We start from the raw sequence: 25,634 nt of genomic DNA, 5'->3' as shown, positions 1-25,634 counted from the left end.
ATAAGTTATGATAGTGCAAGAACCTGACATGTCTGACAACTTGGCATGCTAGCCTAATTCCGAATGGCCATCACATCTCTCTTCTTGCTTTCTCTAGTTTCTGCAGACCACGGTACCTGAGCATGCATGGCTTAGGAGGTTGTGGAGTTAATTCTTGCTTCCTGGAGTAACCCTTAACCAATGACCCATAGGAGTTGTTGGACAAATAGCCACAGTCCCTCACATTCTGGGCAGAATAACTAGTGGATTTTCTACAGTGTCTCCAATAAGATTAACCTCCAGTTGCTCACAATTTTAAATTGTTTGATAATGTACTTTTCATTGGCTGCCTTCTTTCCCTTTTCTATTTCCCATTTCCTTATTGATATCTCCCCCAAAATGGCTTAATTAAAACCTTTGTCTCAGGATCTAATCCTATGGGGAACCCAAACTCAATCACACAAGACATTTGTCAAATCATGGACTTAGTGGTTATATCTATTATATGTGTAGGTCATGGAAGAGGAGAATTCATACCATCACTTTGAATAGTCATTCGGAGTGCCAACTGGGTCCCTAGCATAATTCCTGGACATCAAAACTCACTGTTTCCTGTATCATAACACTTCCTTTTAGACTTCTGTCATTCAAAAAACTCAACAAATAGCTCGCTGTCTCACTTCAAATTTTGTAGTGTGCAAATATGGCTATGTTTTCATTGTGTGTTTAGCCCTGGACAAATCAGCTTTGACCAGGAAGGTGAAGTCATGTGGAAAAACAAACCAAAAACACTAGCAGCTGTGTGTTGTGGAAGAAAACCCTGTGGATGAAGTGCAATTTTGAGGGAACAGAGACCAGCAAGATAAACCAATAAGTGCCCACTGTTCTAATGTTAAGGAGAACCCTGGTGAGGCAGTAATTAAGCACTTAAGGGCTAATCAATCAGCAGTTCAAACCCACCATCTTCCCCAAGGAAGAGTTACGATGTGGCAGTCTGACCCCCTTAAGATTTACATTCATTACCACTACCAACTGATCTGAGAGGGATAGCATTAGGGAATCCTGGATAGCATTCTAAACGAGCTCTAATGGCAGAGGGGACTCCTCATTGAGCTCCTAACCACAAAGTAAGTGGTTCTAACCTATCAGTTGCTCCATGTGAGAAATATGAGTTTGTCTGCTCTGGTAAAGATTTAAGCCTTGGAAAATCAAAGGGTGAAGTTCTATTCTATCTTGTAGGGTCTCTATGAGTCAGCTTCAACACAATGATAATGAGTTTGCTTTGGAATTTTGGGATAGAATAGGAGAAATATGTGCAACAAAGTTTAAACTTATTTTAAAAGTTCAGGGGTATTACTCAGAGAGAGATTCTTGGAACCCACAAGACTGTTGTCCTTAGGCACCTTCAGATCTGGAACTGAACTCACTCCCTTGGCTCAATCTTCAGCCAAACAATAAAGATAAAGTTCAGAAGGGTCAGGAAAGAAGGGGGAATGGAAACAGGAAATACAAGGAGGAAGTGCGATAAGTGATATTACGTTGAGCAGATTGCAGTCAATATCATGAAGCAAAATATGTGTGAACTGTTGAATGGAAAACGGATGTATTATGTAAACCTTCTCCCAACTCACAATAAAGAGATTTTTTTTCAGCCTTGGAAACCCATGAGGCAATACTATGCTGTCCTATAGGGTACCCATGAGTTGACATCAACTCAGTGGCAATGGGATATTGAAGCTGATGCTTTCTGCCGATTCTAAAAAATAGGGTTATTAGCAATTATTGTGGAAATAGCATGAATGAGACTATGTAAATGGGGTTGGTTACAGATAAATTCTTGTAAATGTTAAAGGATAAATGATTGAGGATGGACTTACCCAAAAAGAGAAAATTATTGCAAAATTTTGTTCAAGGGATACAATAAAAATAGGCTTCCTGTGGATAAGATTTAAGCCTATAGATATGGAATTTAAGGAACTGGTATTCCATGATGGTCACCTTCCCGACACAATCACTCAAGACAAAAGGTGGGTGTATAAACAAATGAGGTGAAGAAAGCTTATGGAGCCTAGCTATCAAAAGATAAAGAGTCTAGGGTTGTAAAGACTAGAAGGTTAACAAGTGGCCATCTAACTCAGAACCAATAAAGTGCACGTGAAAGAAGCACACCAGCCTGTGTGATCACAAGGTGTAGAAGGGATCAGCTATCAGGCATCAAAGAACAAAAAAATCATATCATTGTGAATGAGGGGGGGGGGTACAGTTAGGGGATCCAAAATCTATCTGTAGGCAACTGGACAACCCCTTACAGAAGGGTCGCTGGGAGGAGATGAGCCATTCAGGATGCAGTGTAGCAACGATGAAACATATAACTTTCCTCTCGTTCCTAAATTCTACCGCGCCCACTATCATGATCCCAATTCTACCTTACAAACCTGGCTAGACCAGAGAATATACACTGGTCCATATAGGAACTGGAAACACAGGGAAACCAGGACAGATGACCCCTTCAGGACCAGTGCTGAGAGTAGCAATAACAGGAGGGTGGAGGAAAGGTGGGGTAGAAAGAGGGATCTGATTACAAGGATCTACATATAACCTCCTCCATGAGGGAGGGACAACAAAAAAGTGGGTGAAGGTAGATGTCAAACAGTGTAAGATAGGACAGAATAATAATTTATAAATTATCAAGGGTCCATGAGGGAGGGGGAGGGGGAAGGAGTGGAAATGAGGAGCTACTACCAAGGGCTCAAGTAGAAAGCAAATGTTTTGAGAATGATGATGGCAACAAATGTACACAGTGGATGTATGTACAGATTGTGATAAGAGTTGTAGGAGCCCCCAATAAAACAATTCTTTTTAAAAACCTCAAAGAGCAAAACACACTATGGTTTATTGTACATCAATGATACTTCAATAAAATTACATAAAAGAGGGGAAAAAGAAAAGGAATTTAAGGTAAAGAAAGTATTCCCTTTGAAGACCATATTGCAAATATATATTTAGGCAGGCAATTAGATAAAGACATTTTAAGTCTGGGCTTCTATACCTGCCATCTGTCTGTTATGAAAAGTATAATTAGCAACTAGAATCTCTCATACAAAATCAACTCAATATGGTCTTTCTGGTCTCACCTCCGTGGTGTTCTACTCTGCTTTGATGGAGCTCATCATATCATGACTCTATAACAAGATTGAGGAGTTATTTGCATTCTTATGTGGAAGGTAAATCTGTTTGGCCATTCTGTTAGACTAGTTCATTTTCTTTCCTACCATCCCATCTGCCATTTTAATTCAAAACAAGGAGAAAAGCATGTATGTGCCTTTTGAGGAAGGAGAAGATTTTGTTGTGGAAGAAATTCTCTTCTAGACTGCAAGGTAAGTATTTACCCCCTCTAGCCCTGTTGGAGGAGGGGAAAAGGAAGAGAGACAAGGCAAAGAGAACAACATAGTTAGTTTCATGCCTCCTTATTGACCTGGGGATTGAGGGGAATATCAGTGACTATGGACCTGTTGTGCTCCCCATTTGGAAGCATGAAGAATAGAGACTGCCAGGCAGAGCAGCCCTATGAGAAGTCACTGAAGACAAACATATAGAGAGTGCCATCAAGTCTACTGTGATCCATGGAGACCTTATATGAAATGGAATGGAGTGCTGTCTGATCTGGCACCATTGTCACACATTCCTGAATGTTGAAGTCCATTGTTGCAGCGATTAGGTCAATCTGCCTCAATAAGGATCTTCCATGTCCCTCTATTTCATCAAACATGATGTCTTCCTCTAGCAATTGTCCACTGATAATGTGTCCAAAACACATTAGTCAGTCAGTGTTCTCTTGTGATCCATAAGGTTTTCTTTCAGTAATTTTTGGAAGTGGACTGGCAGGCCCCTCTTCCTTGTCTGTCTTAGTCTAGAAGCTTCACTGAAACCGGTCCACCATGGGCAATCCTGCTGGTATTTGAAATTGTGGGAACAGAGCTTCCAGCATCATAACAATACACAAACCATTATAGTACAACCAACTGACGGATGAGTGGAGGATATCTATATATCTATATCTATATCTATATCTATATCTATATCTATATCTATATCTATATCTATATCTATATCTATATCTATATCTATATCTATACCTATACCTATACCTATACCTATACCTATACCTATACCTATACCTATATCTATATACATATACATATACATATATATATATATGGAGAGAGAGAGTAAAACTGGCAATGCAGTCTGATTAGTCAGTATTCTGATGATTTGATACTAACAGAAAGTATCCCCACAAATAACATCTTAAAGTAATGATAATATCAAGTTTGCTCACAAATCTGCAATCTGGGCAGAGTTCAGTGAGGACACTAGTTTTGGCTTCATCAAGCATAGCTGGGGTAGCTCAAAGGACAGAGGCTGCAGCTCTCTTAAGACTCACTCCCTCACACGACTGATACTTCTATTGGTTGGAGCTCAAGAAGAACCCTATATGTGACATTTTCATTTGGCCTGGTCTTCCTTGCAACATCCTGACAGGGTCCCAATGGTGAACAACCCAATACGACCAGGTGGAAGTCACAGAGCAACACTTCTGCCATAGTCAAAGGCCTGTCAAGATGCAAGGAAGAGGGAAAGAAGGCCCTGTTTCTGGAAAAGTGAACACAAACTCATCTTGTCACAAGAGAATGTGCGATGTGAAACATTAGGACAGTCATCTTTGAAGGACACAACCTGCCACGAGCCAAGATACAGAGACAGATTTCTACGAAAGCGAAAGGGCAGGACTTAGACTTATAGATAAAGCCACAGACTTCATAGGAGAAGAGCAATAGGGAGACAAGCAAAGGAAAGCTCTAGGACGCAAGCCTAACATGGCTAAAGATAGGGACAATGTCAGGACTGAACTGGAAGCAAGCAGTCACCTGTTCAAGGCAGAACCCGTGAAATTGTGAGTGCCTTCAAAGCTAAGTCAAAGTACCTTGGGGCGTGAGAAGGGAAGGAGCAGGAGAAGAAATTAATGGGTAGGTTTATGGAATTTGTAAGTCTGGGGACAGAGCATCAGGAATAGCTGGGTTCTGGCACTCAGTTGATACCATCAGAGTTTGAACCTTTTCCTTTCAGTGCTGTTTCCTTTTGAGTTTCACGCAGGCTTCCTGATGACAGCTTTAGTTTTATCTAGAAGCTCAGGAATTCTATTAGAGAGAGGCTCTTTTCCTTTCTAATCATTGGTGGTACTATCAGGTAAGCATTGGATTGCTAACTGCAAGGTTGGCAGTGCTACCCTACCAGCTACCTCATAGGGAAAAAGATGGAACTTTCTGCTCACATAAATATTTACAGTCTGAGAAACCCCACAGGGACCTTCTATGATTCAAAATGGACTCATTGGCAATGGGGCAATTGTTTCTGGGGCATTTTTTAGGGTTAGATATCATTAACCTAGCATGAGTCACATACTGAGTCTGACCCAGTCCCTTTGGACAGAGGAAAGTCATGCCCTGACTAGCCAGGCCTGGAGCTGGCAGGTTGGGTCAATGCCAGCAGAAGCATGGAGATGGAGCATGGTGGAAGAGTGCTCCCAAAGATACAAGCCATGTGCTGTGCGTGGAAGAAGAGCAGATGAATGGTCCATTAATTAGCCAGTCATTGACAAAATGAGGTTGCATAACAAATGGCTCCAAAACCCAGCAGTTCAACAAACAGCCCAACCCCTTCCCTCCCACACACACAGTTCTTAAAATTCAGGATCAGGGAGATTAACTGGAACTTTGAACTTGGCACTTCTGGGCTTGGAAGAGGTGACAGTGCATGTAAAGGCCTTGGGGCAGGAGAGATCTTGGTGTGACTGAAAGCCCAGAAGAAGACTAATTTGGGGGAGGTGAGATAATAGGAATGGAGTTTTCAGTGAGCATTTCCTTGAGAGCCTTCAAGCGAAAGCGATTTTTCCATATTCATGTTTTAGAAGTAGATCTCCACCCATTGGGTAAAGCTTTGGGTATTGGATTGGTGTCGGTATGCAGGGAAAAAATAAATGGGCTTGTTATGGATTAGGAGCCTGTGGTAGTCACCTAATCTTGTGTCAAGTTAAGGATTAGGAGTGTAGGCGTGGAGTCTAGGCTGCCAATCTGGAGATAGTCAGTGAGAATTTTATGTGGGCATAGCCTTCTCCTGAGAACTCTGAGAAATCTGGTACTTCCTCCTTGGAGGTGGAAGACACCTCTCTCTCTCTCTTTCTCTCTCTGCTACTCCTTGGGAGACATTGCAGAAGGCAAGCCAAATGGATGCGACCAGACCTCTGAAGCCAAAGAAGGCTCAGAGAGATTGCTGCCAGCACTGAGATGCTTACAATGCCACTGGATCCACAAGACTTTCCACCCATTGGCCTGTGATTATCCTGCATTCAGCATCACTGCACATGTTTTATGGGTCTGAAAAGGAATTTATAGATTGGTATCAGACATATGGGCTAATATCAGACTTATGGATTTGATCTGCACTGGGCTGGGATGTTTGTTTAATGTACAATTACTGTTTGATATAAAACTCTCTCTCTGGATTTATAAGGTAGAATTAGACCAGAACATGTACTCTGGTACAGACAGGAGCTGGAAACACAGGGAATCCACGACAGATGATCCCTTCAGGACCAGTGGTGAGAGTGGCAATACCAGGAGGGTGGAGGGAAGGTGGGGTAGAAAGGGTGAACCGATTACAAGGATCTACATAAAACCTCTGCCCTGGGGGACGGACAACAGAAAAGTGGGGGAAGTGAGATGTTTGACGTGTAAGAGATGACAAAATAATTTATATATTATCAAGGATTTATGAGGGAGGAAGGAGAGGATGGAAGTGGGGAAATGAGGAGCTGATACCAAGGGCTCAAGTAGAAAGCAAATGTTTTGAGAATGATGAGGGCAACACATGTACAAATGTACTTGACACACAATGGGTGGATGGATGGATGGATGGATGGATGGATGGATGGATGGATGGATGGATGGATGGATGGATGAATGGATGGATGGATGGAATGACTGTGATAAGATTTGTATGAGCCCCCAATAAAATTATCAAGGGTTCATAAGGAGGGGGGAGTGGGGAGGGAGGAGAAAAGCGAGGAGCAGGTGCCAGGGGCTTATGTGGAGAGCAAATGTTTTGACAATGATGAGGGTAATGAATGTATAAATGTGCTTTATAATGGATGGATGGATGGGTTGTGATAAGAGTTGTATGAATCCCTAATATAATGATTAAATAATAGGGAAATGATTTTTAAAAATCACCAACTCTCTGTCATACACATGAGTCTCCCTCGAGTTTTCTCTAGCACACCCAGACTAATACACAGTTCGCCCCTGTCCTATAGGGCCGCTATGAGTTGGCATGGACTTGAGGGCTGTGGGTTTGTTAGGGCTTTGGAGTTCAGCAGGCCTTTGTTGGTGTGTTTGAGTCTATTTTTGTAGCTGTTGTGTGCAGGTCAGTGGCTCATCTTCCAGCACTCTATAGGACCATATTTTGTTGTGACCCATAAGGCTTTCATTTGTTAATATTTGGAAGTAGATCACCAGGTCTTTCTTCCTAGTCTGCCTTAGGCTAGAGCAGTGGTTCTCAATCTGTGGGTTGTGACCCCTTTTGGGGTCCAGCGACCTTTTAACATGAGTCACCCGATTCATGGCAGTAGCAAAATTACAGTTATGAAGTAGCAAGGAAAATGATTTTATGGTTGGGGGTCACCACAACATGAGGAATTGTATTAAAGGAAGGTTGAGCACCACAGGGCTCGAGGTTCCACTGAAGCCTGACCATCATTGCTGACCCTTCTGGGGTTTGTCATATCGGTGGCACGGCTTCCAATTTCACAGCAACACTCTAGCTACCACTGCACCACAAACTGATAGACAGGTGGTGGACTGTTCTTAAAAGCCACCTGATTTACGATGCTTTGTTTTGACAGCCCTGGAAAATGGATACAGAATCTAGTTTCATAGTCAATGCAAGACACACCTTGGGGCAGTAGGGATGGCATGAAGTGAATAGATTCAAAGTATATTTTAGGGAGAGAAAGGATGACAGTTAATGCCTGGGGGCTGTGCAAGAAGGAAGGAAGCAGAGACACCAATGATATTAAGTGCCTGAGTTAAGACAGGAATTTCCAGGGAAGCTGGTGGGTCATGATGGGAGAATTTCACACTCCCCGGGGACAGGGGGAGCATTGATTAGTTCATATGTCTGCGCATCTTCTCAGACAATAGAAGCTTTGTCATCCTCAAATGAAGCATGCGGTTGGAGCTCAGAGAGGGCATGCAGTGCAAATGAAGACTGGCTTGGTTGAGATGGGTTTAATGTTTCACCTCCAACTGCAGCAGCGAGAGGCTCTATCAGCTCATCCTGGAAAGGAAACATACTACCTGCCATCAGGTTCATTTCTTCAAAAAGGATGGAAGAATACAAATGAAAGACTACAGTTTGAAGGGGTCTAAGGCAGACTATCAGGCTCATTAAAGCTTCATTTATTAAAACTTCATTCTTCAGAGACATTCTCCCAGTAGGATGTATGGTGGGGTGGGGGTGGGCATGAGGAGGAAGGCTTGGAGCAGGGTAGGGAACAACCCCACACCACCAAAAAATACCTTCCCCCGAAGCAATTCCAGTGGGCACAGATTAGATAGAAGTTTCATCCTCTGGTCACTTGATGTTTGTCCCTCTCTTTTATCTGAATGCTCTTTCCACATTGCTCGGATGAAGCATCCAATTTGTATTAAAATGCAAGTTAGGAAGCATCATCCCCAACCAACCCTGTTCATCAAAATGGTAGTACTCTCTCCGGGTACCCTGAGTTCGTTTTGTCAACAAGCTGAAGCAGTTGAGCTGGGGCTCTGTGAGGCCCAGGAGCATGAGTTCATTAATATCCGACCCATAATGCCTTGCTGGGTTTATGCCAACAAAGCCCTGTCACTCCTTACCTTAGGATTTACTCACTCCTTGAAACAGGCATTTATTTACACACAGTTTGACCTCATGATGGTGTTCAGCAGATGTGGATCTTACTTATTTGCATTGTTCTGTGACAGTTGCAAAATTCGTTAGTGGCTCAGGGATCAATCATCTGTGGACTGCCCCGAAGCTAGATGAAGCAAGCGGGTTCTCCCTGAATCATCCTCCCTCCTTACAATGCTTGCTAGTCAGGTTAACATAGTGCTCATTAAAGAAACTGCCTGTATCAGTTTAAATTTGTGACCTGGGCGGGAGGGAGGGTGATGATCACAAGTGACAGAAACTGACGCTTGACTAACTTAGGGAAAAAGGCCTAATGGTGGATAAATGGTGGGAAGACAAGAAAATGTGGCAAATGTCTGGGCAATCTCAGGGCTGTGAAGCAGGTACTGGCGAAACACTCCTCCTGAGGCCAAAGCGTGCCCTCTGTAGTACATTAAATCACATTCACACACACCCATTCATGTTCACATGGAACCTGAGGCTATGGCCTTACTTGGAGAGGAGGTCTTGGCAGATGTGCTTAGTTAAGGATTTCAAGAGCTCCATCTTTCTGGGTTTAGATTTCAGATGGATGTTACATGCACTGATTGGTGTGTTCTTATAAGAAGAGGAGTGGGCACACAGAGAACCCGTGTGAAGACACTGGCAGAGATTGGATCAGTGCATCTATAAGCCAAGAAATATCAAGGATTAGCAGCAGTGACCAGAAGCAGAGAGAGGCTACTTTGATTCTGCTTCAGAGCTCTCAGAAGGAATGAATCTTGCCCACTCCTTAATTTTAACCCTTTGCCCTTCAGAAAAGTGAGAGAACAAATGCCTGCTGTTTAAGTCACTCAATTGGTAGCCATTTGTTACAGCTACCCAAAAGAACCATTATGGATTGATCTGTAGCCCCCTCAAAATATGTGAGAAATTTGAGCCTTGGTGGACATGATCCTGCTTGAAAAGAAGGGAGTTCTTTTGTAATATAAATGAGGCCGTATGGCCACTGGAGATCCCCTCATAGAGGGGTTTAGAAGAGGAGATGGGTCAGTCAGAGGGGCGATGCTGGGAGAGTGGAGGGTGAGTGGGTTGGAAAGGGGGAACTGATTATGAGGATCCACATGTGACCTCCTCCCTGGGAGATGGACAGCAGAGAAGGGGGGGAAGGGAGACTCGGGATAGGGCAAGGCAAGATATGACAAAATAACAATGTATAAATTACCAAGGGTACATGAGGGAGGGGGGAGCGGGGAGGGAGAGGGAAAAAAAAGAGGACCTGATGCAAAGGGCTTAAGTGGAGAGCAAATGCTTTGAGAATGATTGGGGCAGGGAATGTGCGGATGTGCTTTATACAATTGATGTATGTAAATGTATGGATTGTGATAAGAGTTGTATGAGCCCCTAATAAAATGTTTAAAAAAATGAGGCCATATGAAAATAGGCTTGAGCCTAAACATAAACACTTCTGAGTTAAAGGCCAGGATAGATCCAGTAACACACAGTACGGGGAGAAAGATAGCGAGGAATGCCAAGGAACTTTCTGGTATCCACAAAGAAGGACCCTGACCTAGAGTCGCACCCCAAATTTGAACCTGTAAGCTCCAAAGCAGGGGGAAAAGTGTTTTAAGGCTACTGACTTGTTGGATAATTTTTGGTTAAGGAGATTAAGACAGGAACTTAAGACATCCTCCAATCCTTCCGCTGGCTTCGTTCCATTTATCTCACATTCAAGAGTCCTCCCAGAGGATTCAGTCAGGTTGTTGTTGTTGTTGTTGTTGTTGTTGTTGTTGTTGTTCAGCGTCATAGGGAGTGTTTGGATTCATTGTGACCATACATACAACATAATCATACACTGCCCGGTACTGTACCATTCTCACAGTTGTTCTTAAGTTTGAGCCCATTGTTGCAGCCACTGTGTCAATCCCATTTGTTGAGGGCCTTCCTCTTTTCCATTGTCCCTCTACTTTCCAGAACACGATGTCCTGCTCCAGGGACTGATCACTCCGGACAACATCTCAAAGTTAAGGCGAAGACTCCTTATCCATGCCCTGAGGAACATTCTGGCTGTACTTCATCCAAGTTAGATGGGTTTGTTCTTTTGGCAGTCCATGGTACACTCATTACTTTTTTACATCACTATTAATCAAATAGATCTATTCTTCTTTGGTCTTCCTTACTCAGTGTTCAACTTTCACATGAATATGAGACAGTTGAAATTACCATGGCCTGGGTCAACCCGCCCCAGACCTCAAAGTAATCTCTTGCTTTTCAACACTTTAAAGAGGTCTCGTGTAGCAGATTTGACTAGTGAAATGTATCATTTGTTCTCTTCTCTGCTGCTTCCATGAGAATTGATTGTGGATTCAAGCAAGACAAAATCCTTGACAATTTCGATCTTTCCTCCATTTATCATGATGTTATCAATAGGTCCAGTTGTGAGGGTCTGGGCTTTCTTTACCTTGAGTCATAATCCAAACTGAAGGCTTTAAACCTTCATCTTCATCAGCAAGTGAAAAAAGTCCTTCTCATTTTCTGCAAAATTGTGTCATCTGTATAATGCAGGTTGTTAATAAGCTTTCCTCCAACCTGATGCCCCATAATGAGTTTAGGTCATGAAGGGTAGTCCTCCATAGGCACATTGATTATTACCCTACCCCCCTCACATAATAAATTCAGAGAGAGAACATTTCCCCAAAGCAATGGAAAGCTTACTAGAGAAGTGGAGGGTGCTCAAAGCCAAAGGTGACACAAACTGGAAATCAGTACTAGTTTTCAATACCTGCAGTCATCTAATAGTTCACTGCACTATCTAAGGAAAGGTGAGGAGAACTGGGGCAATTCCATTAAAAAAAGACAATGCAGGGTATGTAAGTCCGTCATTCCTCTGGAGAAGAAAAACACATAGTTGGGTTGTAGAGCTTTGTTTGCTAATCAACCGAATGTAGTTGTAAGGCAGGGGTGTGTGTGCGCGCGTGTGTGTGCGTGCGTGCGTGCGTGTGTGTGTGTGTGTGTGTGTGTGTTGAAGGGAGGGGCTTGCCATTCTATTTCATAGCCAGGAGAAAGATGAGCCTCTTCCCATATCTTTTGCTCTGTGGCAAGTTACTGATCTACAAGGAACTTTTATTTGACAAGGACATTGCCGAGAAAAAAACGGGAAGCTTGTGTTCATCTCTGCTGAGAGGTGGAGTAAAAGAGATCGGCTTTATGACAGAAACCCTGATCGTGCAGCCAAACTATGAAATGGCCTCATACATTCAACACACATTTGCTGCACCTCCCCAGTGTGCTGCCCAGATATTACCAGGCAGAGTGTTTTATGGGCAGCATTTTAGAGTTAGGCAGGCAGAGGGAGTGTCTTTGTGGGTGTTGCCTTTACCAGTCCTTGGATTGTTCTGGGACAGGCATGTCTTTTTCCTCTAAAGTAACTGATCGCGTGTAAAGAAGGAGTCTCCTCAGTAAGACGGGTTAAACCAAACCCAACCTATGACAATCATCTCAATTGGAACACATAGCGACCCTATAGAAATACCCATAGGGTTTTCAAGTTTGTAACTCTTTTGGGGGGCCAACTACCATGTCCTTCTCTTTCAGAACCACTACAGAGTTGAGTGTTGTGTTAGCAGCTGAATGCATAATCACTGTGCCCATTTTGTTTGCTGAGCCGCCCTCAAAACACTGAACAGGTTTTCTGGGTACCAAGTATGTCCACTTCTATATCTGGCATAGGGTCTTTTCCCCAAGTTGATAGGAGGTGCAAATCAGTTACTAGGGGTTTGGCAGAGTCAGTATGGAAACTGGGAGGGTGTGTGAAATTTGAACCAGAGTAGAACAATTCCAAGACACTTCCTAGGGATTCCTGGCATATAATATGCAAATGATAGTCAAGATATATAACTGTGTCTCTGTTCTTGGTTCTGTCAGTACCTGGTGTGGCCACAAAGGAGAAACCTGGTCTCCTGCTACTTTGAGCATCTAGTGTGAATGACAGGAGATAAATCACATGCTAATGAACCCTGGTGGTGTAGTAGTTAAGCACCATGGTGCCCGGCTATCAAAGGATATAGCGTCTGGGGTCTTAAAGGCTGGAAGATAAACAGGGGGCCATCTAGCTAAGAAACAACAAAGCCCACATGGAGAAAGCACACCAGCCTACCCCGACATGATCGCTGAAGATAAAGCGGGTGCATAAGCACATACGAGCATGTTTTCTTGATGTGCACTCACCCTTTACATACAACTCTCTTATACATATGTGTTTCTGTGGATTTGTTTCTCGAATGCACCCAGACTAACATAAGCTGCGTGGAACGCATTTAAGAAGCCTAGACAAGGGCAAGGCAGGATATTCGGAGGGACTGGATCCAGAATTAGAGAGGAAGGAGAGCCCTGGTGGCAAAACGGGCTGCTAGCTCCCTGTCCCAAGGGGGACAATGAGACTGCTGGCTCCCATGAACATGTACAGTCTTGAAAACTCCATACAGTGTCACTGTGGTTGGAATCCACTGGACGGCAGTGACCTTTTGGGATTGAAGGTGGAAGCCACCAATGACTTCCTGCCATTGAGCCAAGGAGCCTCCGGAGAGTGTGTGAACTTCTGGAATGCAGTGAACAACCTCTGCACATCTGCTTTTTGTGCTGCCCAAGTCATGCCCTTGGCCTTTGCCTAAACATATTCATCCAGAAGTGAACCATCACAGCTGCTCCCTCGGGAAGCTGGGGGCTGAGCTCTCTGGTTCCACTCTGTCAGCTATTCCGGTCCGGGTACCTCCCCTCTGCCCCGGCACAGGCAATGTGCTTTTGGAAGCAGTGCTCTCTGGGTAGTGGGTATGATTTGCCTCCTCTGGCCTAACATGATGAATGCTGAGAGCGGGTGGATACTAGGGGGTTAAACTCCCTGAACTTTATCTAGCCCAGGGGAAAACTTATTATTTAAAGTAAGTTTTAGACAGAATCTTTAGAAAGATAAATTGTTAACTTTATGTACACAATTACTCCCCAACACATAGGCTCAACCTCATAGGCTGTGTATGACCTTGAGCAGGTGCTCAGTCACAATGGGTTTCTATCAGGATTGAGATTTCATCTCTCTCAACTCTCCAACTGGTTATTAGAACCATAGTCTCATTTCTATTTATGTATTTACTTTGTTTTTAGGGGGAAAAGACCCCCAATTCAACTATATCTTATTAGGAACTCCTTTGCTAAGTTTTACACAAGAAAAAGGCACAAACTGCTGTTCTGGAAGAAGGAGAGCATCCGCATGAGGCCACAATGGTGTCAGAAGGACCCACAGCCACAGTTACTTAAATAAAATGACACCCATTCTGTCCTGCTGACTCTGACTCATAGTGACTCTGTGTAGGGATCCTGAAGTTGCTACCTTTACAGGAAGCAATAAGCTCATCTTTTTCCTGTGGAATGACTAGTGGCTTTGAACCAGCGACCTTGCTCTTAATAGTCCAACACCATCCAGCATTACCACCTGGGCTCCTGAAAACTTAAATAAGACATAGAAAACAAACAACTTTGTCACAAAATTGTGACTGAAGACAGATCAATTCATGGAGTTTCAGGAGGGCCTGTGAGAGCATGAGCGGGACCTTTATTGGGATGTGCACACTACCGTATATTGTTGAGTCTGGCCCGGGGAGTGGATGCAAGCACACTGCCTGAGGGACAAGCTTTCCACTGCCAGTCAGCAGTAGGAAAGAACTCAATGGCGGCTGAATCTGTGGCCCCTCAAAATGGATGTAGGGTCTCCACATAGACTCTCACTGTGACCACAGCCTATTGCTCAAAATTTAAGCTCAAATACGACTTAAACGCCAAACATTCTGTTTCCTTAAAATAGGGTACTGCCAGGATCAGCTAGAAGTCTGCATGACCTATCAGATCTCAACGCCGATCTAAAATCACTTCACATGATCCATTCTACTAGTCATGTCAAGGACAACTAGAGGTCTGCATGAGTGAGCCCTAATCGCCTCCTCACTTAACCATTCCAGAGGCTGTGCCTGTATAACCTATCGACTAACACATTCCCATATGCCGTGGTTATGAAACCAAACATCATGCTGGAATAAGGACCAATCATGATGCAAGGGTCAGGGTCAATGGGAAAGCAAAATAGGGGCTGAGGGGAGCCAAGAGGGGTCCTTTCACTCAATCCCTAAACCTGATCTAATGTCACTAGACTGGGGTCTTCCTCACATCTTAAGGGCACCCGATTCATGATTGAAGTGAATTGTGCTTATTCAATCATTGTTCTGCTTGTTGTCCTGCTGTGCTGCATCCTCTTCTTGCTTTTTTGTGCATGGCTCCCTCTGTTGTGGTGACAAATGGCTCGAGAGGGATTTGACATAGGGAGAAAGCCCACCCACATCAACTGTCACCAGAAGAAGACACTAAGTCCATTTCTCTCACGTCACAGAACTATGCACACCAGACACTGGTAGGGCTGCCTGGGAGGGGAACCCTTAGTGCAGTGGGTCTCAACCTGTGGGTTGCGACCCCTTTGGGAGTCATAATACCCTTTCACAGGGCTCAGCCAATTCATAACTGTAGCAAAATTACAGTGATGAAGTAGCAAGAAAATCATTTAATGGTTGGGGGAGTGGGGCATCACCACAACAAGAGGGCCTGTATTAGGAAGGTTGAGAACCACTGCCCCAGTGTGTTTAGGACTTTGCTGCCCTCAAGGTCATCAGACATTCCTGAAGGCAGAATCACTGCAGGAAGCCCTTCTGGGAAATGCCCTGGAAACAGGTCTCAACCAACTCCACCCTCACCCTCCGAGATCCTAATCATAGGACGCATGGAAATGCTCCTTGCCACTTCGAAGACTGTAAATCAGTGGGAGCAGAAAGCCTCCTCTTTCTCCCTTGGAGTGGTGGCTGGTGAGTTCAAACTGCTCACTTTCTGGCTAACATAACCCACAGACCAGCTCCCCCTGAGGTCAGTTTGGTTTGCCGCACAGCACACATTGTTTGGAACCTTCTGAAATAGCTATGCACATGGGCAGGTTGGGGGGATTTCGCACAAGATGCAGTTTTCCACCCTCTCTTGGCAAAAATAAATTTTGCAAAAGGCTTGTATTCTCTTCTGGATCTGAGTAGCAGCTACTCTCATGAAGTCATAGCACACACATTCATGCTACAGTCCTCCCAACTCCCTAATGTCTTATGCCGAGTCTGCTCCATGCTTTTCTGTGTCCTACATGGCAGCTGTAGGCACCCAAGGCATGGGCTCTGCAGCCTGGGTCCAAATCTCTCCTTCCCACTTCCTCACTGTGTGGTCCTAGGCTCATGACTTTATCATCCTGTGCCACTGATTTTTCATCTGTAAAATGAGGCCAGAATAGCGTCCACACATAGGCTTGTTAAGTGGAATAATTGAATTATTATACACAAAAAACTTAGAATGGTGATTGGCATCTTGCAAATACTATTAGGTGGTTTAGCATAGGGACTGGGTCATCCATTACATATGCTCAGGTTCAAACTTCCGGCCAGGAAGGGGTGGTACACCTAGGTGGGCATTACACCTGGATTGGCCCATCTGGGCCAGGTGAATTCAATCCAGCCATTGAGGTTGACCATGACCGTTAACCATGCCTCCCTATGGAGGAATTGAAAAGGCAGGATCTTGACCGCTCCGATGTCTCCCTTCACCCACTTTTCTGTTGTCCGTCCCCCAGGGAGGAGGTCACATGTAGATACTTGTAATCAGTTCCCTCTTTCCAATCCACCCTCCCAAAACCCTCTCAGTATCACCACTCACAAATTATCAAGGTTTCTTGATGGATGGGGGAGCGGGGAGGGAGGGGAAAAATGAGGACTTGATGCCAGGGGCTTAAGTGGAGAGCAAATGTTTTGAGAATAACGAGGGCAATGAATGTACAAATGTGCTTTACACAATTGATGTATATATGGATTGTGATAAGAGTTGTATGAGCCCCTAATAAAACGATTTTTAAAAAAAGAAAAAAGGCAGAATCCCGGAGCCCACTGAGTGACTTTCTCTCCAGCAGCTTCTAGGTAGGCTGTGCCCCGTGAGGGGCCCTGAGGTGCCTGTGTAAACCTGAAACTTCTTCTCTCAAAAAACTCACTTGAATCACAAGCCAGGCTTCGAAGTGAATTCTTTCTCACGTGAAGCCAAGGCCTGAGGTATATCTCTCCCAGGAGAGATCTAACAATAGTATCTCTTATTATAGCATTAGGAGCCCAGGTGGTGTAGTGGACTGTGCATTAAGCTGCTAATCGCAAGGTCGGGGGTTTGAACTGACTAGCCCGTCCGTGGGAGAAATATGCGGTTGTCTATTTCTGTAAGGCAGTGGTTCTCAACCTTCATAATGCCCCCACCCTTTAATACATTTCATGTTGTGGTCACCTGCAACCATAAAATTATTATCATTGCTACTTCATAACTGTAATTTTGCTATTGTTATGAATTGGTTGACCCCTGTGAAAGGGTTATTTGATCCCCAGAGGGGTCGCGACCCACAGGTTGAGAACCACTACTGTAAGGATTTAAAGTCTCAAAACCCCAAAGGGGCAGTTCTTTGTCCTATTGGGCCAGTATGAGTGGGAGTCAATAAAATGGTAGTTAGGTTTTTTTCTGCATCAGTATCAGATTCTGGTGGCAATCTCAGTCATCCTGCATTGTGGTCTGGTTTGAACTCTGGTAGATCTGTGGGAAATGACTGCCCTGGTTTGAGGTGAGGGACACGGTGCTGCAGTGGTAGATCTCTCATCGTCTTTCACCGGGAAGACCCGGGTTCGATTTGCAGCCAATGTGCCCCAGACTGTCAGTGAAAGTTTGTGTGTTGCTATGACACTGAGCAGGCTTCAGTGATGTTTCCAGACTGAAATAGAATAAGGACGAAAGAGCTGATCATCTCCATCCACACATCGACCTATGGCCCGCCATGGTTGGCTTCCCCTCCCAGCCCCGGTGATAGCACAGACTGGCATAGTTTGCTCCGCTTCCCATGAGTTGCCCATGAGAGGCTGACTCGACAACCACGGTCAAGATCAACAGCTTGAACTCCTTTCTGGGTCTACAGAAACAAGAACAACCTCCTGAAATGAGGTCGCATTGCTATTTGGGACTGGGAGAATGCCTTTGTGACTAGGATTGTGCTCTGGATCCCAAAGGCGACTTTTAAGCACAGCCACATAGCAACTCCGGAAATTGCCATAGTAGAAGCCAGGTTTAAAAAAAAAAAAAAAGTTCTACTGACTTGCTCAAAGGAGGCCAGAGGTGGATGGGGGTGGGGTGGGGTGGGGTGGGATACTCCTATAAAAATGAACAAATTTGTTTCCTTACATATTTGTCATGTCTTTTGGTCCTGAAAGACAGGGGGGGGGGGAAAGCAGACGAGAAGAGGAAACGGCGAATGACAGTCATCTTGTTGGTGTTCCCACAGCATCCCCTCCTTAGGCACTTGCTGCCATCTCATCCAACTCCAATCAGTATATTTTCACCCAGCAATGATGCAGAAATGTCTGTGTACTCCAGTTTTATTGTAGTCGGACAGCGTTTATGGGTTTGACTTTCAACTCAGCATGGCAGGACGTCTAGAAGCAATTATAACCAGCACCTGCTCTGTCTGTGCGGTGGGCAGGCAGTGATGGATCCCCAGCTTCCGGAACACTAGTGCCCCCTCCCAGCTCAGGATAATGACGGTGACACTCAGCCTCCTTGTTGTCTGGGTGAGCTCTAGGAGCTCTAGGAGCTCTCCTCTGAAACCTCATATTATTGGCATTTCTTTGAGTGAACACATCAAATTAGTGACTGTAAAGGAAGGCGTAGGAGATGATTATTGGTGACAAGACAAGCCTCAACCACCTCCAGAGAGCATGTCTCCTAAGTGCAAAGTATGGAGAGGGAGGAAACAATTGACCACAAATGGAATAGGCTCTGCGTCACGCCACACGATGTATGTGCGTGGTCACTGAGGCGCCAACATTATGGCTGGAGGACGGATATGGTTTGTGCAGCCGTGATTGCCATCCAGAACGTGCCGTGCTGTTGTGAAAAATGATTTTTTTATTCTGAGCAAATCTCTGCTTCCACTTGCTTTAATGCTTCGCCAGAGAGCCGGGGACTCTGGGAGGGGTGGGGACGCACAGGGCTGGGCTGACCTCAGGAACTCATGTGTAAAGGGCTTTTTCTCACTTGGAAGCAGGCTGGGTTCACAGCTGTTCTTTCTGGTAAAGCTTGTTTCTGAACCTTGCCACGTCTGAGTCCGAAGAGGGAAATGAAGTTGACAAATGCTGCGAGGAGCCCTGTGCACATCTTGGCTATGGTCCTGCTTAAGTCTGTTTCATTTGAATCCCAGTTTTACCTTTCCTCCTTTCTGGGTTCCGAAGCATCAGATGGGTGCCAAACGCTTCCACGGACAACACTAAAGCTGAACAAGGTGGAGGCAGATGAAGAGCAACGGGAGGTTGGTGTTTGGGAGACTGAATACTTGGGCTTCCTAGGCCAGTCCAGCTGGTGGTTAGAGCCCTGTTTCAGATTCCACTGAAATCTCCTAGTGTCCAAGGACCAAGTGGCTCCTAAGTCCAGAATTTCTGTTACATGTCTCACCAAGGAGAAGCTGGGCCAAAATGCATTGAAGAATAAAGCAGGAGCTTGGCTTGTGAATACACTCTCTGATTCTGAAATTTCAAAGGCTCCGTGCACAGACATTTCAACACTGAAAGCACAGCAGGGAAAATCAAAGACTTGGGCTTCCTCCTTGCCCCTCTTTTAGGGCTTTTATGGTTCCAAGGCGCCTCCCAGAGCCGAGTGTTGTATAGGTCATGTTTTAAAATGTCATAGTTCTGAGGGACATGCTGTTCTGCTTTCTTTTGCAAGGAGACCCGGTTTCTTGTCTTGTGGCCAAACACAGAGCACAGATGTCTGTGGGCCCCCTCCCTTTCCCCTGACGTTTGCTCTCTTCTCTGGATACCCTACTGACCTGTTCTCCTTTACAAGATCTGAACTGCTCACACACTTCGTTAAATTCTCATCCTAGCGAGAAGCACCTGAGCATCTTATTAGAGCCTGTATGAGTACTGTTCTGGATGCCTATTTGTGTAATTTCAGGTCTCTGGCATGGAAACGTCCCATGCCCACAGACCCACACAGGTAATATAAACTCCAACAGTAGTTTAAGGTTTAAGGTGGTCACAGGGAACACTGGGGCCCGTGTCTCCTGGTGAACCACACAGGCTGTCTAAAGGGGCTAGTTCCATCTCAATGTAGCCATGCAGGAATGTAGACCGGTTAGGTAGCAAGACAAGGGGTTGTTCCTCTGCATGCTTAGGGGGCCCCCTACGGGAGGTTGGAAGCCAATGCGGGCTAAGCCCAAGCCAGGAGAGCTTAATTGAAGCCTCCCAGCTGAAAGCCCTTAAAAGGCTGGAATCTGGAGACCACCCCCCCTTCCCTTCAGCTGCTTCTCTGCCTTCCACTCAGCAGGGCTGGGTGTGCAGTGTCATGAGGGTGCCCGTGTTCAGTTTAGTGTAATGCCGGAACCTTCTTCTCTCATGTATATAAACCCACTCGGATTACCAACCAGGCTTTGGTGTGAATTTCTTTCCAGTGTGTAGCCAAGGACCGAGACATTTCCCACCCGAGAAACCTAACAGACCCAGACTTACAATAAACCCATATTTTTATTTATAAGGCCAGAAGTGACCAGGTCTAGACAATAATGGTGAAGAGGGCCCTGGGTTTGAGAAAGATTCTGAAGTAGAATCCATAACCCTTAGAAATGTATTGGCCTTAGGGGAGGGGCAAAGAGGGCTGGATTGAGAAAGTCTCTGGCATCCAGTTCTGACTTGACTTCTGGATCCTGAATCCTTCAGGGTCATGACCTTGCCCTCCACCCAGACCTTCCAATAGCCATCTTCTCAGTCCCTTGTTAAGTTCTCATAATACATTACACCTGCCATCCTGTGAGCAGCTACCAAACCCAGGCACTTTTTTCAAAGACAAGCTCGCTCTCTCTACCCCTAAGAGCAGGTAGTTTGGGGGTGATGGATATGAGATACCACAGAAGACAAATCTGTTATCTTCCATGGTGCACAAAACATGCTGTCACAACCAGGACTCATGACAATCCCTCAGTTTCCTAAATTGCTTCACTGCTACTTTTTAATTAAGCCTCATTAGATTGTCATATATTGATAAGAGGGATGACCCTGAACTAGATGCATAAATTAAAGCTTTCCTCATCTTGTGCTTTTATATGAATGTGTTTATTATTTTTGTCATTAGGGAGAATAATGGAGGGATGGAGCAATACCAAACGGAGTTTGACAAAGTGTTGGTGTTTGCTGCGGCAAACGTGGTGCGTGTCAGATACAATCCGTCACCCAGTGAGTCTGCAATTAACACCAAGGGACAAAGGTAGTATTCCCTGTAATAAATAGCCTTCCTCCCAGATGCTAATGGGGACCCAGCAGGACCCAATGTTGTGTTGTCGCAGTTGTACACGGGCCCTTAGAGGAGACAGAGCTGGTGTTTGAAACGAGTCTTGTTTGCCCCCAGTTGGAGCTCATCCACCCCAGGACGGTCCTATCCACTGCCAGGGACTCGCAGCTCCCCCTCCACAGGATGCAGCCAGCTCTCCAGCTCCCAGATGCTCCCCCGTATGCAGGGCCTGGGACAGGACGTGGGGTGAGCAGTGGGCACTTGGCAACCTGGGGTCCCATCCAACCTGGCCCAGGGCGTGCACAGTCCCACCTTGCAGGCCTCCTGGAGCGTGGTCTCTTTCCTCCTACAGTTGGCCCTCAGCTCGCCCCAGAGCTGCTGCAGTTCCTGTAGCCTCGCCTGGAAGGTCTCTGAGGCCCAGTGGCCCCCCTGCAGGCCCCTCTGTCACTCCTGCAGCCACAGTGGGCAAACAGACCTCCTCCAGCCACCAGCCTTGTGGGTGTTGGTTCTGGGCACTAGCTTGTAAGCTTCGTTCCCCCCTCTATGTAATGGGCACAACAATGGGTTTTTTTTGTTTCAAGGAGAGAAACCATATACAGTCCTGATTGGGGCCCATCTTTTGTAGATGGGAATAGAGACACTTAAAAAAGAAGGGAAAGAAAGGATTGACCTCCAGTCCCTTCACCAGCAGGGACAAATGCTCTGGTCTCACTGAGTCCCCTAAAAACATCATGTCAAAATGTTTTCTTTTAAATTATGGACATCACTGCATTATAGTTACGAAAGCCAAAGGTGGAAGCCGCCTTTGAGTCCGTGGACAGATGGATGGACCAAGTCAGTGAGTTCGAGTTCTAGAACAGAGTGGTGTCCTTTCATTAAAATAGGGGGATAAATGTCAGGTCACAAATGAACCTTGAAAAGACATGCTGGGAATGAAGTAAATAAAATTCCCAACTCACTGCCATCCAGCCAACTCTGACTCATGGTAACCCTAAAGGGCAGAGTGGAACTGCCCCCACGGGTTCCGGGGATGGTAACTCTTTTACAGACATAGAAAGCTTCATCTTTCTCACAAGGCGCAGCTGGTGGACTTGAACTGCCGGTCTTGCAGATCACAGTCCAATTCGTAACCACTACGCCAGCAGGGCTGCTGGTAATGACATAAGACAGACACAAAAGAACAGGTGTAGGACCGAGCCAAGTAGAGAAAGGGTGAGCACAGGCAAAGGCACAGAGGCAGGCAGATCGGAGATATACGGGTTCACGGTGGCACCCTTGGACGGGTTGGTTCCCTGTGACCCCGCTACCCATTTTTTTATTATTATTATTACTTTTCCTTTCCCGCCTCTTTTTATCTGTCTACCATGTGTGTCCCTGAATTTGGTCTGGTCCCTGCCATATTACCTGGTCCTCACCCCAGGAACCCAGTAATGATCATACAGTAGCTTTTCCCCTATGTCCCTTTTGCATTTTTTTAAAGCTTACCTCCGTGGACTCAATGTGTATTTGTCATTTTGTGCTTGATTTACTTCGCTTAGCATGCTTTCCTCCAGTTCTTCCCATGCAGTGATGTGCTTCAAACTTTCATCACTACTTTTTAGCGATGCGTAGTACTCCATTGTATGTATGTACCACAGTTTTTTTCCCCCCACTGAAAAAGAAGTCTTTATTCTGATCCCACCAGCTGTACCATCTGTTATGCGCCTTCCTCCTTGGCAATCCGGTCTTTCTTGAGTGGTCCCATGAAAGCTTTTTTCTCTTCCACGGTCTGGAAACGGCCATGGCCCAACCTGGAAGTGGTGTCGATGAACTTGAGGTCGATCTTCTCCAGGGCACGGCGCTTGTTCTGCACCAGCAGGGACTTGTGCAGAGTGAGCACTCGCTTCTTGGTGGCCACCATGCAGCCCTTGAGCATGACAAAGTCATTGATCACTTCCCCGTAGTGGACAAAGTCGCCCAGGGGGTTGTTGCTCTTGTCAGAGAGATCGTAGTCGGTGGAGGCGTTGTTCTTGATAAGCTTGCCGTCCTTGATGAGGTAGCCCTGGCAAATCTTATAGATCTTGTTGATCTCTGTGCAGTGTTGGTAGCCTTTCTGCACAGCGTGGGCCATCGTGAAGGCCACCCGGCCGGGATGCCAAACCCCGATACAAGCCACCTTGCGCAACCCTCGGTGGGTCTTTCGGGGCAGCTTCTTGGTATGCCAAGGACTGGTGACCCCTTTGTAGCCTTTGCCCTTGGTCACCCCCGTGATGTCGATCATTTCATCCTGCCCGAACACCTGGTTCACTGGCACCAGCTTCTCTCGGGCCCAGTCCAGCTTCTCAGCCACGGAGCCCCCGTTCACCTGCATCTCCGTCAGGTGCGCCTTCTCCTGGCGCAGGGGGAGCAGGCGCGTCTGGGTGTGGGCGATGGCGCGCATCACCGGGCAGGACTTCTTCATGCTGCTAAAGTCTTTCTCGAGCTGCTTCTTACCCTCGTCATCCTGCCACTTCTTGCAGTACTTGGTGAAAGCCTTCTTCTTCGACTTGTGCCAGTTCTTGTAGAACCGCCGCTTGCACTCGTCGTCACTGATGTGTTCCGCAAAGACCGTCTTGAAGGTCCGGAGGGCGCGAGGTGTCTACACATAGCCCACGATGGCCACCACCAACATGGGAGGGGTCTCCATGATGGTCACGGCCTCCACCACTTCCTTCTTGTTCACCTTGGAGCCTGGCCTGTCGACCTCGCGCACAATGTGGGTCATGCCGGCCTTGTAGCCCAGGAAGGCCGTCAGGTGGACCGGCTTGGAGGCGTCATCCTTGGGGAAGCTCTTCACCTTCCCGCCTTGCCGGCTGCTGCGCTTCCGAGGCAGGAAGCCCAGAGCCCCATGCTGGGGCGCCAAGAACTTCCGGTGTGACATTACATCGTTGATCCCCGCTGGTAGAGGTACCCCAGCTTTTTAATCCAATTGTCAGGTGATGGAAATTTGGGTTGTTTCCAATTCCTTGCAATTGTGAACTGTGCCAATGAACTTTGGAGCACAGATGTTTGATCTTGGTTTGTTTCTTGCCCAGTAAGAGTGGGGGGGGGGGGGTTGCTTGGTCATATGGTAACTCTATTTCCATCTGTTTTAGATATCGCCAGTAGACCTCTTTCTTACACACATATGAGTCTCCCTGGATTTGTTTCACGGATGATGTGTCTGGGTCATTGTGTGGTCGTGGTCTCTTTTAAGACTTGATCGATGTTTTCTTTACATTGTTTGTCCTGAAGGTCTCTTTTGTACCCTAAAACAAGGAGTCAAGGAGATGCATGGGACTTGATTGCTGAAGGGGGGCAGGAGTGAAGAAATGGACCCAAAGGGTGTCCATACCACTTCTGGGCTCTGCTCTGGAGCTGTGCCAGCTGTCCATGAACTGTTGGCACCTGTGGCCGAGGCTGCGGGCTGACCCCAGGCTTCTCTGGCAGAGGAGGGCTGCCTTCTGCTCTGGGATATGGGGGATGTCCGGAGGCTGAAGAAGGGGATCAAGTTGTGATCAAGAGGCCCCTGGCATGGGAGTGTACTGGCTCAGCTCTTCCTCTGCAGTGTCCCACAGAAGAGGTCCCATGGCCTGGCCCCGATGCTAGACCCAGTGGCATACCTGCCCCTGAACTTGGAGGAGGCCCATCTCCTGCTCCAAGGCCTCATGTCTGTGCAGCAGCCTCTCTATGCTCTCCAGAGCCTTCCCAAGGTCCAGGACTCTAGCAAGGGCACACTGTGGAGGATGGGCACATTACAGGCTTGGCCTGTGCCCTTCTGCCCAGGGTTCTCTTCGATCCTTTCTTCCTGGCTGGTCTTGGTCTTGGCCTCGGGCAGGTGACAGAGTCTGATTAGTGTCTGCACAGTGACACTGCGGGTGTTGGGGACAAGGCTGCTGGATGGAAAACCAGTACCTAGCAGGGGTCCCAGCTCTTCCTGTCAATTCCCTTCCTGCCTCCCTTCCATGGGGTTTCTGTCTCATAGGCCAGGTGTTTCTGAAACCGCATCAGCTTCTCTTTGTGGTCCCCAAGAGGGACAGGCTATTCCAGCTGCTGGCCCCACCCCTGGATCCAGTCGCCGTCCTGTGTGATGGTGGGGACATGAGTGCCCAGATGTTCATACTGCCTTGGTCCCAAGCGGTGACCCCGTCTACCCCTCGGGCTCTGCCAGGGAGTAAAATGCTGACCAAGCTCAGGGACAGCACAATAATTTTTCTTTCACCCAAGATGACAGGGCCCAGGCCCATCAG

The 25,634-nt window shown here is 46.3% G+C and overlaps 1 pseudogene; it reads right to left on the bottom strand.

The window, feature by feature from the left end:
- Nucleotides 1–23,083: 23,083 nt before the first annotated feature.
- Nucleotides 23,084–24,286, bottom strand: LOC142437481 (large ribosomal subunit protein uL3 pseudogene; annotated as a pseudogene).
- Between the last annotated feature and the right edge of the window lie 1,348 nt (nucleotides 24,287–25,634).

The sequence above is a fragment of the Tenrec ecaudatus genome, chromosome 1 (genome assembly GCF_050624435.1).
Source record: "Tenrec ecaudatus isolate mTenEca1 chromosome 1, mTenEca1.hap1, whole genome shotgun sequence".
NCBI classification, from domain to species: domain Eukaryota; kingdom Metazoa; phylum Chordata; class Mammalia; order Afrosoricida; family Tenrecidae; genus Tenrec; species Tenrec ecaudatus.
The sequence above is the reverse complement of the archived record's forward strand: the minus strand, read 5'-3'. Positions and strand labels throughout refer to the sequence as shown.